The sequence below is a fragment of the Bos mutus genome, chromosome 3 (genome assembly GCF_027580195.1).
Source record: "Bos mutus isolate GX-2022 chromosome 3, NWIPB_WYAK_1.1, whole genome shotgun sequence".
Classification (NCBI taxonomy): Eukaryota; Metazoa; Chordata; class Mammalia; order Artiodactyla; family Bovidae; genus Bos; species Bos mutus.
The window spans coordinates 112,673,535-112,687,479 of NC_091619.1; positions in this window are offsets into that span (position 1 = coordinate 112,673,535).

Consider the following 13,945-nt stretch of genomic DNA (forward strand, 5'->3'; position numbering starts at 1 on the left):
ACTGTCCCAAAGAACCATCTCACCCATGTTTAAAACTCAGACTTCTTGGATACTAAAAGGGGAGGGATGTAGTTGGTTATTGTAAACTTCTTGGGACCAGAACCCTTTGTTCTTACAGCTGTTCATGTAGGTATGATCACAAAGTGCTCCTATAAACCTCTAACAAGACAAATGTTACTCTCTGTTCTGCCACTTTTTATCTCTATATAATGGAAAAGTGTTATACCCTTAAACAGAGCCCTGAGAATGGATTATTCTGTATATTCTGGGCTACAGGCAACATTCTTAGCTGGTGACAAAAACAATAGAATACAAAGACTAAACTAAAAGTTGTTGTTCAGTCGCAGAGTGTCCCACTCTTTGTAACCCCAAGAACCGCAGCATGCCAGGCTCCTCTGTCCTCCTGTAACTCCCAGAGTTTGCTCATGTCCATTGAGTCCACGATACTATCAAACCATCTCATCCTTTGTCTGTCCTTTGCCTTCAGTCTTTCCCAGCATCAAGGTCTTTCTCAGTAAGTCAGCTCTTTGCATCAGGTGGCCAAAGTATTGGAGCTTCAGCTTCAGCATCAGTCCTTCCGATGAATATTCAGGGTTGATTTCCTTTAGGATGGACTGGTTTGACCTCCTTGCTGCCCAAGGGACTCTCAAAAGTCTTCTCCAGCATCCCATTTTGAAAGAATTAATTCTTCAGCACTCAGCCTTCCTTATGGTCCAACTCTCACATCCATACATGACTACTGGGAAAACCATAGCCTTGACTATATGGACCTTTGTCAGCAAAGTTATATCTCTGCTTTTTAATACACTGTCTAGGTTTGTCATAGCATCCATTCCAAGGAGCAAGCGTCTTCTGATTTCATGGCTGCTGTCACTGTCCCAGTGATTTTTGGAGCCCAAGAAAATAAAGTCTGTCACTGCTTCCACTTCAAAGTAAAAGAGGCAGATTCATCCAATATGAATTCAGATTTCTTCTTCTCTGTTACAGTTGTAGCCAATCAGCCAACTACCAACATTGCAAAAGACAACTTTAGAAGAAACCTGTTAGCCAGTTGGTCATTAAAAGAATTGCAAGAATGTCAGTTAGTGGGAAAGAAGGTAGTAAAGGAAGATACCCATCAAGTTATACAAATAGACATGATATTTGCTGAGTGGTTTTTGCCCAAGACTGGAAGTCCTTAAGTCCCTCTACTTGTGCATAAGGATGGACACTGGTGAGAGTGGTCTAGAGGGGCATGACCGCTGCTGAGTGAGAACTCAGGATGGAATTTACCATCAGTCTTTGTGGATGGTCCAGTCTCTGAGTTCTCACCATGCACCAGGCACTGGTGGGAGGGGGCAGCTACAGACAGGAGATAAAATACAGCCCCCTTTCTTTTCTCCCCCCCAACCCCCTCTCCACCCCCAGCTGACCTTTTAGTCCAGGAAGATTGAGAGCAACTTCTCCAAGAAGCATTCCATGAATCCCACGTTACCCTTTCCAATGGGGAGAAAAGAGAATTATGCACACCCTCCTTCTGTCCTTGGTCCTTCCTTCTCCCACTTCTCCTGTGTAAATCCTGCAAAAAGAGAACTATTGGATTGGCCTAATTGATGGTGAAACCTGCTCACTCTCAGGGGAAAGTAAGGGAGGGTGTCCTCCAAGAGCATTGCAAGCCATAACGACAAAGCAGGGGATCTGAACTCCCCTCGGCTCTGCCAGGAACATTTGACACATTCGGCAACATCCGGAGATGTTTTCCATGATCTCAACTGGGCCAAGGGAGCGCTACTAGTCGTGGGTAGGTACTAGTCGTGGGTGGGTACTAGTCGTGGTAGCAGTGGGTGCATCTGGTCGGTGCATAGAGACCAGGGAGGTCAGTAAACCTCCTGTAGTGCAGAGGACAGCCCAAAAGCTGGACCCAGACCAGAGAAGGGTGAAGAAGGACTCAGCTCAGAATGTCAGTAGTGCTGAAGGTGAGAAACCGTGGTCCAAAGAGATGAAGCCAGGTATACAGAGAGATCAGGGCAAATTCTTCAGTATCCCTGCGGAAAATTCTAAACAAATGCTTTATTTGCTGATAGTGTCATCAGCAGCATTACTTACACGTTTTCTTCCCTTCCATCTTGATGCTATGACACTGGTAATGCAGAGGTTACTGTGAGGGCACAAATGAGAGGCTGGCAAGCCACAGGCAGGTTTTTCTTAACCTAACCACACGACTGCACTCAATTCTTATAGTGACCTTTTGACTCATCAACTTCTTCATCATCTCATGGAGTGTTGGAACTAGAAATGGTTCTGTTACCAGATCACAAACATTGATCTACCTAGAGGGTATTAAAAGGGGAAAGGTAATGAAAGCTGGCCAATGAAACTCTTTAAAGGATGCCTAAAGATACAGACTCACATCCTACAGACTAATGGGTAAAGACATTGGTTGGACGTCTTAATCAGATGTCAAACCTGATCTTTTTGGGAGCATTTTATCACTTCCTTAATAAATGGAAATCTAAATTAAAATAGATACAAAGTCAGAGTTGATTTTTACATTAAAACTGCTTTATATGTTCAAAGGGTAGCTTTCTGAAGGCTCCTGCCTTTTCAAGCTTTAAATAATGTAGTAAAATATTAAGAGAGCCTTTGATTGTGGAAGTGATTTCTGCTCTCTTCCTCTTGCTGTTATTTCAGTAGTTCAGGCCCACGGTTCAGACACTAAGGGTTGTACCACATGCTGGTGGTTTAAGGTTTTTTTTTATGGTGTGTTGGGTTGTATGGGTTAGGTTTTGTCTGTTGATTCTTACCAGCTGTGGAAAATCACATAAGTAGAGACACAAAAGGAAATTATTTCCTCCAGTGTTTTTGGTACCATGTCTCCAGGAGGCTTTATACAATGTACTTGCTAACCAAATGCAAGTTCCTGTGTCCCACGCACAGTGAAGCAAACAAAATGAAATGTTGGCATTTGGAGCACAGAAAGGTTTATTGCAGGGCCAGGCAAGGAGAATGGGTGACTTGTGCCCCCCAAAACCCAACCTCCCCAAAGGTTTTCAGCAAAGTGCTTTTATTTTTTTAATTATTTTCCACTATAGTTTATTACAAGATATTGAATCCCATTCCACATGCTATACAGTAGTATCTTGTTGTTTATTTTATACACAGTAGCTTGCATCTGCCAATCCCAAACTCCTGATTTATCTCCCACTTCACTTTCCCCTTTTATCTGGTGGGCTACAGTCCGTGGGATCACAAAGAGTTGGACATGACTGAGCAACACGTACTCTCCCTTCACTCACTTTCCCCTTTGGTCGCCGTAAGTTTATTTTCTGTCTTTGAGTCTGTTTCTGTTTTGTAAATAAGTTCATTTGTATCCTATGTTAAGTTCCACATCTAAGTGACATCATCTATCTTTCTCTGTCTGACTTACTTCATTTGGTGTGATCATCTCTACGTCTATCCATGTTGTGGCAAATGGCATCATTTCACACTTTTTATGGCTGAGTAGTATTCCTATATATATATATATATGTATACACACCACATCTTCTTTACCCATTCGTCTGTCAATGGACATTTAAGTTGCTTCCATGTCTTGATTATTGTAAATTGTGCTGCTTTAAACATTAGGGTCCATGCATCTTTTTGAATTAGCATTTTCTCCAGATAGTTGTTCAGGAGTGGGATCAGCAAAGTGTTTTTAAAGGCAAGGTGAGGGAGGGGCATGATTGGTTGTTGCAAACTTGTTGGTGTCGGAATCCTTTGTTCTTGCAGCTGTCCACACGGGTCAGTTTACAATGCTCCTGTAAATCTCCAACAAGACAACTGTTATTCTCTGTTTTGTACTTATTAATCTCCATATGAAAGGGACAGTGTCATACCCTTAAAGGTCAGAGCCTTGAGAATCAGCTATCCTACGTATTTCCTGGAGAAGGAAATGGCAACCCACCCCAGTATTCTTGCCTGGAAAATCCCATGGACAGGGGAGCCTGGCGGGCTACAGACCATGGGGTTGCAAAGAGGCAGACACAACCGAATGACTAGCACTCACACTATCCTATATGTTTCAGGCTACAGGCAACATCGATTACAAAGGTTAAAGTAAAAGAAACAGATTAAATATGGGGTCACATTTGTTCTTTTATTGCAAACTTATCTTCTGTGGCTTTGGTTTTACCAAAGGGTAGGATCTCTTTCATGGAAGCTGCAATAATGTCCTCCAAGGAGTCCCCTTCAACATCATTCAGGCATTTAGAGTTATACCACCTGAGATACAAAGCAGAAAGATATTTTCAGAAGAGAGGACAGCCCACTGAGATCATGCAGTCAGCTACCAGAAGCTGCTTCATCTGCACTTGTGTCTCTGACTCACTGAGTCACTGACCTGCTCCGCTTCGCTTTACACCGCCAGGGCTGACACAGGCCCAGGAAATCAGCAGGACATCAGGAAGACGAACAGACTGACAATGACTCTCTCACTGGTTACAGGTGGCTCAGAAGGATGCTGCAAAGACTGAAATTTTGCTAATAAGAGTCCTAATTCCAAATGCCTGGGACCAATTTATTTAATGTAATGTTTTCCTGTGATTTGCCTTCAGTTCAGTTCAGTCGCTCAGTCGTGTTTGTTTGCGACCCCATGGACTGCAGCAGGCCAAGCCTCCCTGTCCATCACCAACTGCTGGAGCTTGCTCAAACTCATCTCCATCGAGTCAGTGATGCCATCCAACTATCTCATCCTCTGTCATCCCCTTCTCCCCTGCCTTCAATCTTCCCAGCATCAGGGTCTTTTCCAGTGAGTCAGTTCTTTGCATCAGGTGGCCAGAGTATTGGAGAAAGGGCTAATAATATGTTAGCAAGGGAAGTGACAAGGGGACTCAGCATCTCCTATTTGGTAGAGTGGGAATTCCCTGAGGGAAAAGAAGGAGAAAGAATCACTCTTGTGCCCATTATGTGCAGATCCTATAGAAGCCTCACAGAAGGTCCCCCTACCACCCTGAGGGGTGGCTCTGTCAGGAATTATAGTCACGAGACTCGGAGAGATTGGGCAACCTGTACAGAGTCAGAGCAAGGACGTGGTGGGGAAGGGAGCTGATCTCAGGCTGCCTCAAGTCAAGTTTCTTTCCCAAGCCCATCCCATGTTGTTTGAGATTTTCCCACACAAAGCCTGTCCAGTGTCTCCAGCAGCCCAGCCTTCCACGGGTGGGACTCACCCTGGAGACCCCCTTCCCTGCACGTCTCGTTGCACACGTGTGAGGTTGAGTGGCCCATGGCATTGTGCCCTCAGTCACAAGGAAGAAGGAGAAAGAGACCAGGGATGCAGGAGAAAGGTGAGTGCTCTGGGTCTTACCTGCCTGCAGCCCAAGGGACCTGGAACAGCCACTACAACAGGCCCCTTGGCCAGGCCGGCAGGGAACCACACCCCAGGACTGCAGCCTGGCTCATGCTGCAGGAGCATGCCAGCTGTGTCCTGGCTGCTTCCACATGGCCCTTTCACCATGACTTTTACTCCACATCTGGGGAGTGGGTGTGCAACTCTGCCAGCTCCAAAGCCCAGTCGCACATCAGGGGTCGGACCACAACCACAGAGTGGTATGCAGGTCCGCAGACCCGCCGTGAGCTCACCTAGATTGGAAACTGCACGAGGGGCACGCTTCCTGCTGTGACTGCAGACAGAACCACCTACTCATGGTTCTTGACTTTCACATCAGCTCCCAGGACTGCTGGGACCATCCTCACAAACTGGATGACTCAAAACAACAGGAATCTGCTATCTCAAAGCTGTGGAGGCTTGGAGTCCAAAATCAAGATGTCAGCAGGGCCTCGTTGTCCCCTGGAGCCTCGTCCCAGCCTCCGGTGATTGTTGGCAGTCCTTGACTGGGGGCCACATCACTCCAGGCTCTGCCTCACACCTGAAATGAGCTTCCTCCCCATGACTGTGTCTCCCCCATGTGTCTATGTCCATATCTCCTCTTCTTATAAGGACACCAGTCACTGGATTTAGGGTCCACCCTGATCCAATACTAATTCCTCTTAACTGGATTATATGTGCAAAGACCCTATTTCCCAGGTCACGTTCAAGGATGACCACACAGGGAGTTGGGACTTCCATGAAGCTTTCTGGGGGACATGTGTCAACACACGACTTTTTTTTCATATTGATTGATATATCTATTTGGCTACATCAGGTCTTAGCTGCGGCATGCAGGATTGGCAACAGGCTTCTCTCTAGTCATGGCCCAGGGGCTCTAGATTGCATGGGTTCAGTAGCTGCAGTGCCTGGGCTTAGTTGCCCCGCAGCATGAAACACAACTTTTTATCCTAGTTCTCTGTGCATTTCATTTACCCCTGAGGAAACCCTCATCCATCTAGTCATCATCAATAGATCCCCAAGCCTCATTGCCTTCCCACTGACCATCAGCCTTACCCATCACTGAGTTTACCTTCAGCAATCTCTGCTGGTAAGTGTCCAGAACTCCATCCCTGCCAGAGAGCCAACTCTGCAGGGGTCTCACTTAGTCACTTCCACCCTCAGATCCTACATAACAGATCCATCTTAACACCCCACCTCTAACAAACCTATACAGTGTATTAAAAAGCAGAGATATCACTTTGCCAACAAAGGTCCATGTAGTCAAAGCTATGGCTTTTCCAGTAGTCATGTACAGAGGTGAGAGTTGTACTGTAAAGAAGGCTGATCACCAAAGAATTGATGTTTTCAAACTGTGGTGCTGGAGAAGACTCTTGAGAGTCCCTTGGACACCAAGGGGATCAAACCAGTCAATGCTAAAGGAAATCAACCCTGAATGTTCATTGGAAGGACTGATGCTGAAGCTGAAGCTCCAGTACTTTGGCCACCTGATTGGAAAAGACCCTGATGTTGGGAAAGATTGAGGGCAGGAGGAGAAAGGGGTGACAGAGGATGAGATGGTTGGATGGCATCACTGACTCAATGGACATGAGTCTGAGCAAACTCTGGAGATAGTGAAGGACAGGGAAGCCTGGCGTGCTGCAATCCATGGGGTGGCAAAGAGTCAGACACGACTGAGTGACTGAACAACAGTCAGCAACCTTCTGCCCCACTCCTCAATGCTAGGTCTTTGCCAGGTCGTGCAGGCCTGGGTGCCTTCCAGGTCCCGTGGGATCCTGCATCTCCATGGCAACAAGGAAGCCCAGGGCTGGAGACCAGCAGCTGGTGGCACAGACACGAGGGGAGAGTGTCAGGCCCTGCCCACCACAGGTCGAGGGACCAGGATGAGTAGTGATTGCAAGAGCTTCTTACAACCTGGCCCCTAACCATTAGCCAGGGAGGGGGTCCTCAGGCCAGAAAGCAAAGGAAAGGTGTGGATGTGGAGGGTCCCATCCAGAGCTGGGAACATGCACAGTAAGGCATGGACTCTACCCAGCAGCTCTCTGAAGGGTGGAAGGGGCTTTTGGGGGTAAAAAGAATGGAGCATTGGCCCAGGAGGCAGTAGGCAGGGATTCCATCCAGCTACAGACAAGGAGGCTTACTGGCTCCATCAGCTGCCAGAGCGGACTCCCTTCTGTGGGGTTGGCCACACGGCCCATTAGCACCCACTGGCAGAAAAGCAGAGGCATGCACCAAGCTTTAACTCACAACCTACAAAAGCGCTTACAACCAGAAAAGTACCATCCATTGACGTTATGCTTTCTGGAAAGTGGGAGGAGACTGACAATCGTTCCCTCCTACAGCACAAGCCCTCAGCCCTGCTCAGATGCAGACCTGTCCGGTGGATAAGCATCCACCTACCAATGCAGTGGACGTGAGTTCGATCCCTGGTCTGGGGAGATACCACATGATGCAGGGCAACTAAGCCCGAGCACCACAACTATTGATCCTGTGCCCTGGGACCTGAGCATCACAACTACTGAAGCCCACTGCTGCTGCTGCTGCTGCTGAGTCACTTCAGTCGTGTCCGACTCTGTGCAACCCCAGAGACGGCAGCCCGTCAGGCTCCCCCATCCCTGGGATTCTCCAGGCAAGAACACTGGAGTGGGTTGCCATTTCCTTCTCCAATGCATGAAAGTGAAAAGGGAAGGTGAAGTCGCTCAGTCGCGTCCGACTCCTAGCGATCCCATGGACTGCAGCCAACCAGGCTCCTCCGTTCATGGGATTTTCCAGGCAAAAGTACTGGAGTGGGGTGCCATTGCCTTCTCCAACTGAAGCCCACACACTGCAGTAAAGACACGTCCCTGCTCGCCACCACTAGAGAAAGTCTGTGTGCACCAATGAGGAATCAGTGCAGCTGAAAATTAATTCTATATTGATCACATTTGAAATAATCATATTTTTATATGTCATGTATAATCGTATATGTACTACATACATTTTATAATACTTAGACTGTTACTACATAATATAATTTATGTAATACAGTATTAAAATTTCACTTGTTTAATCTACCCAAAAAAGCGTGCAGAGTAATGATAGTAAAGATGATGCAAGATTTCCTGAGAATATGAGTCACAGCAGGTGTTCTCCACCGGAAGTTCTCCTTCATCGGATAAGCTTAGGAAGTGCCATATATTTCCTCCCTCCTTCGAAAATACACATTTGCACACAATTAAGGAACCTGGTCTTGGGCTTCCCTGGTAGCTCAGCCAGTAAAGGGTCTGCCTGCAGTACAGGAGACCCAGGTTCAATCCCTGGGTTGGGAAGATCCCTGGGAGAAGGAAATGGCAACCCACTCTAGTACTCTTGCCTGGAGAATCCCATGGACGGAGGAACCTGGCAGGCTGCAGTCCATGGGGTCGCAAAGAGTCGGACACGACTGATCGAGGCTACCATACCATACACAGGAACCTAGTCACATAACGAACCGGCATTTCCCCCCAAATGGTATTTTTTCCATTCTGTCCATTTACATCCCACGGAACCTACTTTGAGAAATGCTTTGCCAACATACAGAGAGCACCTGCAACCACCAGAGAGGCTGTAGGTGCAGCATGAATGCCACGTGCAGAACACCCCAGGCTCAGCGGGAAACAGCCGAAAAGAAACAATGCTCCCCGGAAACAGCGCATTCCATTTCCGGGTCAGTAACCCTCAAGATCAGAGTCGATGTCTTCGAAGGGCTGATGGGAGCAGGCCAGGCAGCAACCTCATCGGCCACGGAATGAATCACCTTCAGGTCTAAATCACAGCCTGTTTCGCACAGGCAAGACAATTACCTTGGGAGGGAAGGAGCGTAATAAGCATTAAATACCGTGTGCTGCAAACACCCACCTCCGGGGTCACAGGGCGTGCAGTTGGGAATGTTTCCACTACTTAGTAAAAAAAAAAAAATTTGCCAGGCTTCCCTAGTGGCTCAGTGTGTAAGAATCCGCCTACCAATGCAGGGAAGATGGGTTCGATCCCTGATCCAGGAAGATCCCACGTGCTCCGGAGCAACTAAGACCAAGCACCACAACTACAGAGCCTGTGCACTAGAGCCCGGGAGCTTCAACTACTGAGCCCACGTGCCTCAGCTACTGAAGTCTCAATTCTCTAGAGCTGTTGCTTCCCCAGCAAGAGGAGCCGCTGCCATCAGAAGCCCAAGCGACACCGCTAGAGTAGCCCCTGCTCGCCACAAGTAGAGAAAGCCCATGCACAGCAAGGAAGACCCAGAACAGCCAAATAAATAAATGAAACTATTTAAAAATAAAACCTCTTTTCCTCCAGAGGCCAAGGATCTTCCATTCGAAAGGCATGTCTCTGTCAAATTGTCAACCAGCTGTAGGATCTTAACAATATTCCATTCTCCACTGTCTTTACTTTTGGGCGGGGGGACTGTTAGCAAGAGGAGGTTTGACAGCGATCAGCAAGTAGCCTCCATTAGCACCACCAGCTCTTTGTCTGACTTGGGGATGGGAGAGACCTCACTGTCCTGGGAAGAATCACTGGCATGGCCTCCCTTGTACCTTGGAAGTAATGTCACTAACTAGCCATGGCCTTGGGGAAGGGGTGGCAGGCCTCTGATGGTTTGAAAGGTCCTGAGATCTGACTTCTTCTCCCTGTCACATTGGACCATGGTCTGGCCCAGCGTCCACTCGACCAGGGGCTGAGTTCTCTCTGAAAGACCAGTCATTCTGATGATGTTGATTTCAGGATAACAGCCTTTTGGGACCCCATGGACGGAAGCCAGGTAAAGGATTTTCTCTGCTTGCCATCTCCTGTCAAGCGTAGCGTCACACTCCTTCCAGAAGCTGTCATACCACCCCAACCTCTCCCTAAGGATGGAAACCTTCAACACTGGAGCAGCCTGAGACCCAGAGCATCTCCCAAGAAGCCACAAAGGTCACCGCTTGGCAAGGCCAGAAGGGATCATGAGGGTTTCTTTCTGCCCATGGGTGGGACGGGGAAGGGTCTGAAGTTTTCTATCCACACCCTGGAACAAAAAGTCATGAAACCTTAGCCAAAGTCCAGTTTTGACTTCCTTCTCCCTCTTCAAGTTGCGAAAGATAAGCTTCTTCATAACCTGTCCGTGGAGCAGGCATGCTTGCTAAATCATTTCAGTCGTGTCTGACTCTTTGCCACCCCATGGACTGTGGCCCTCCAGGCTCCTCTGTCCATGGGATTCTCCAGGCAAGAATACTGGAGTGGGTTGCCATTTCCTCCTCCAGGGGATCTTCCTGAGCCAGGAATCAAACCCGCCTGCATTGGCAGGTGGGTTCTTTACCACTAGCTCCACCTGGAAACATCCACATAGAAGGAAAAAAGGAACATGGGGGGAGAAGGAGGACAGCAGAAAGGCTAAATCGATGTTCCTACTTGAAGTGCCTGCTTCTGGGATGCACTAGTTTGCCATCTGTGAGGGTCTACAGCTTAGTGTCCAGAAAAACAAAGCAAGCATGACGTCACTTGCTTAAGAGTCTTGTTCCTCATCTGTTAGGTTCATCTGTCCCATTAGAAGGTGAACACAGGTACTCCAGCGGTGTCCTAAGGGTCTCCCTTAGCTCCCACCTGAGGCTCACTGGCAGGAAAAGGATCCAAGTGACTGGAGGGGGGTCACTGTGGGGAAGGGGTCTACAAGGGAGGGCCGCCAGGCCTGGCAGGGAAGAGCAATGCCAGGAGATGCCCCACTCCAGTCCCAGGGCCAGAGCCCAGGAGGTAAAGTAAAGCATGCTGGACCAACAAGCTGGGCAGGGACCTGTGACGTGGAGGGCACCCTGGCAGCAGGCCCAGACACCAGGCAGGGGTCAGGCCCCTTCCTCCAGTGACACCAGAGGGAACCGCGCTGGCGGCCAAAACCAGAATGGGCTTGGAGAGCTGGGGTTCGCCTGCTTTCCTCCCCAAGAAGTTTCCAAAGCAGAGCTGGCTGCCCAGCAAAGCAGGACTCCCAAACAACACGAGCAGAGGCAGAGATTCCCCTTTCCCTTGCAGGAGAAGAATTTCTCAACTTTATCTTCAAGGCAAGGAGGACTATAATTATTTAGCGTTAATTATGTCGATTCTCCAAGTAAGATACTGGAGTGAGTTGCCATGCCCTCTTCCAGGGGATCTTCCCAAACCAGGGATCAAACCCAGGTCTCCTGCATTGCAGGCAGATTCTTTACCATGTGAGCTACCAGGGGAGCCCGTATTTATTTTGTTTATTTTATGCCCCTGGGCAGATTTAATAGTGAAGTTTCTTTTAATCCAGGGAAGAGTTCCCCCAGAAGGGTGGGACCATGGCCACTTTCTTCCGCAAACATTCTCTTTTCCTGCTGTCCATTAGCCATCCACCTATCCCGTGACAGCCAGGAGATCTTGGCGATGCAGAAGCAGCAACATTTTCCTCTTAAATCACAATCCTGTGGGCCAAGCTACCCAGGTTGACAAAGTCCAAAGGGATGGAGTGATTGAGGAGTTGGCCAAGCTGCTCAAGGGGAGTCGAACTTGAGCACTTGGGGTCACCAGCACCCCCCATCAAAGTGCACCTGGCATTCACAACTGTATCCTTCCCAGCCCTTCCCAGCCTGGCACTGAGGAAACCACCCATAACGTACTTCAGGACACCTTGCATTGGAACAAGATGGGAGAGAGACTGAAGGCATGAATGCGGGAAACCAGCCCCGAGCTCCCTGTTTGGTCTCATTAGAAAGTGATGGTGGGGGTGGGGGAGGACCAGGGCAGGGGCTGGATGAGCCAGGCATGCCCGCACCCCAACATCTGTCTCCTCTCCCTCTCAACCCGTCTCCCTCACCCCTCTCTGCCCACACTCGCCCTTGCAACTCCCAGCACCCAGAATGTCCAAGCATCTTCCCGCTCCCCAGTAAGGACGGCTTCCCGACCATTCAGCCTGAAACAGATTGGGGACAGGGGCCATCTGCGGCCCAAGAAGCCGTCAGCAGGAAGGCGATGGAGGGCTGGACCTGGCTTGGCAAACCCAGGGCTCTGCACACCCCTGTGCACATTACCAGCATCTCAGCATTTCCTCACCTGGGAGCCCACCTCGCTGAGGGAGGAAACACATAAATCAAACCATTAAGGGGCACGGATGAGCTAATTAGCTGGCAAAGCGCTGGGCAAGGGCTTGGCAGTGTTGTTATTTTTAGTCAGGGGTTTTGAATCGGGACATGAGGCATCATTAACCGCTGCTGTGTCAGCTTTAACGAGGCACTCATTTAAGTCCAAGGATGCACGCTAGCACCTGCCCTAGGTCAAGTTTCCGTGGGCATGAGCCCTACGGATCCCCAGAGGAGACGAGCAGTAGGCTGGGCAGGGGTGGGATCTCCAAACTGTTCTGACGTGCCCAGTTACCTCTGGACCCCGAGGCTGCCCTTGCCCCATGGCTCTTGGTGGCAAAGCTCTTCAAAAGACGTGTCCACACACACACCTCTAGGTTCTTACTCTCCATTCATTCACTTCACTCCATCCAATCCACCTGCTCGAGGTCACCAATGACTTCCCACTGAAAATGGCCAACTGATCCCCTAAAGTGACAGACTTTATTTTTGTGGGGCTCCAAAATCACTGCAGATGGTGATTTCAGTCATGAAATTAAAAGATGCTTGCTCCTTGGAAGAAAAGTTATGACCAACCTGGATAGCTTATTAAAAAGCAGAGACATTACTTTGCCAACAAAGGTCAGTCTAGTCAAAGCTGTGGTTTTTCCAGTAGTCATGTATGGCTGTGAGAGTTGGGCTATAAAGAAAGCTGAGTACCGAAGAACTGATGGTTTTGAAGTGTGGTGTTGCAGAAGACTCTTGAGAGTCCCTTGGACTGCAAGGAGATCCAACCAGTCCATCCTAGGGGAAATCAGTCCTGAATATTTCATTGGAAGGACTGATATTGAAGCTGAAACTCCAATCCTTTGGCCACCTGATGCAAAGAACTGACTCTTTGGAAAGACCCTGATGCTGGGAAAGATCAAAGGCAGGAGGAGAAGGGGGCGACAGAGGATGAGATGGCTGGATGGCATCACCGACTCAATGGACATGAGTTTGAGTAAACTCCAGGAGTTGGTGATGGACAGGGAGGCCTGGCGTGCTGCAGGCCATGGGGTCACAAAGAGTAGGACATGACTGAGCGACTGAAATGAACTGAACTGACCCCTAAATGCATTCGTCCTGCCCCGGTCTCATCCCTGGGCAGCCTACTCTCCTCTGCCTGGGTGTCACATAAGCATCTTGAACACAAGTGTGCAAAGAGAACTTCCATTAGAGCACTTCACACCCACTCCTCTGCCAGCAACCAGAGCAGTGAGGGGCAAAGCCATCCAATAGTGACCAGACCAAAGCAATGGCCCACTTCTTGACTCTCCTATCAGGGGTCACCCACCCTGGGGCCATGGACCAGCACCAGTCCTCAGCCTGTTAGGAATGAGGCCATCCAGCAGGTGAGAGGAGGCGAGCAAATGAAGCTTCCTCTGTATTTACAGCTGCTCTCCCTCACTCATGTCACCACCTGAGCTCCACCTCTTGTGAAACCAGCAGCAGTGTTACTTCCTCACAAAGAAAGAAAGCGAAGTCGCTCAGTCACGTCCGACTC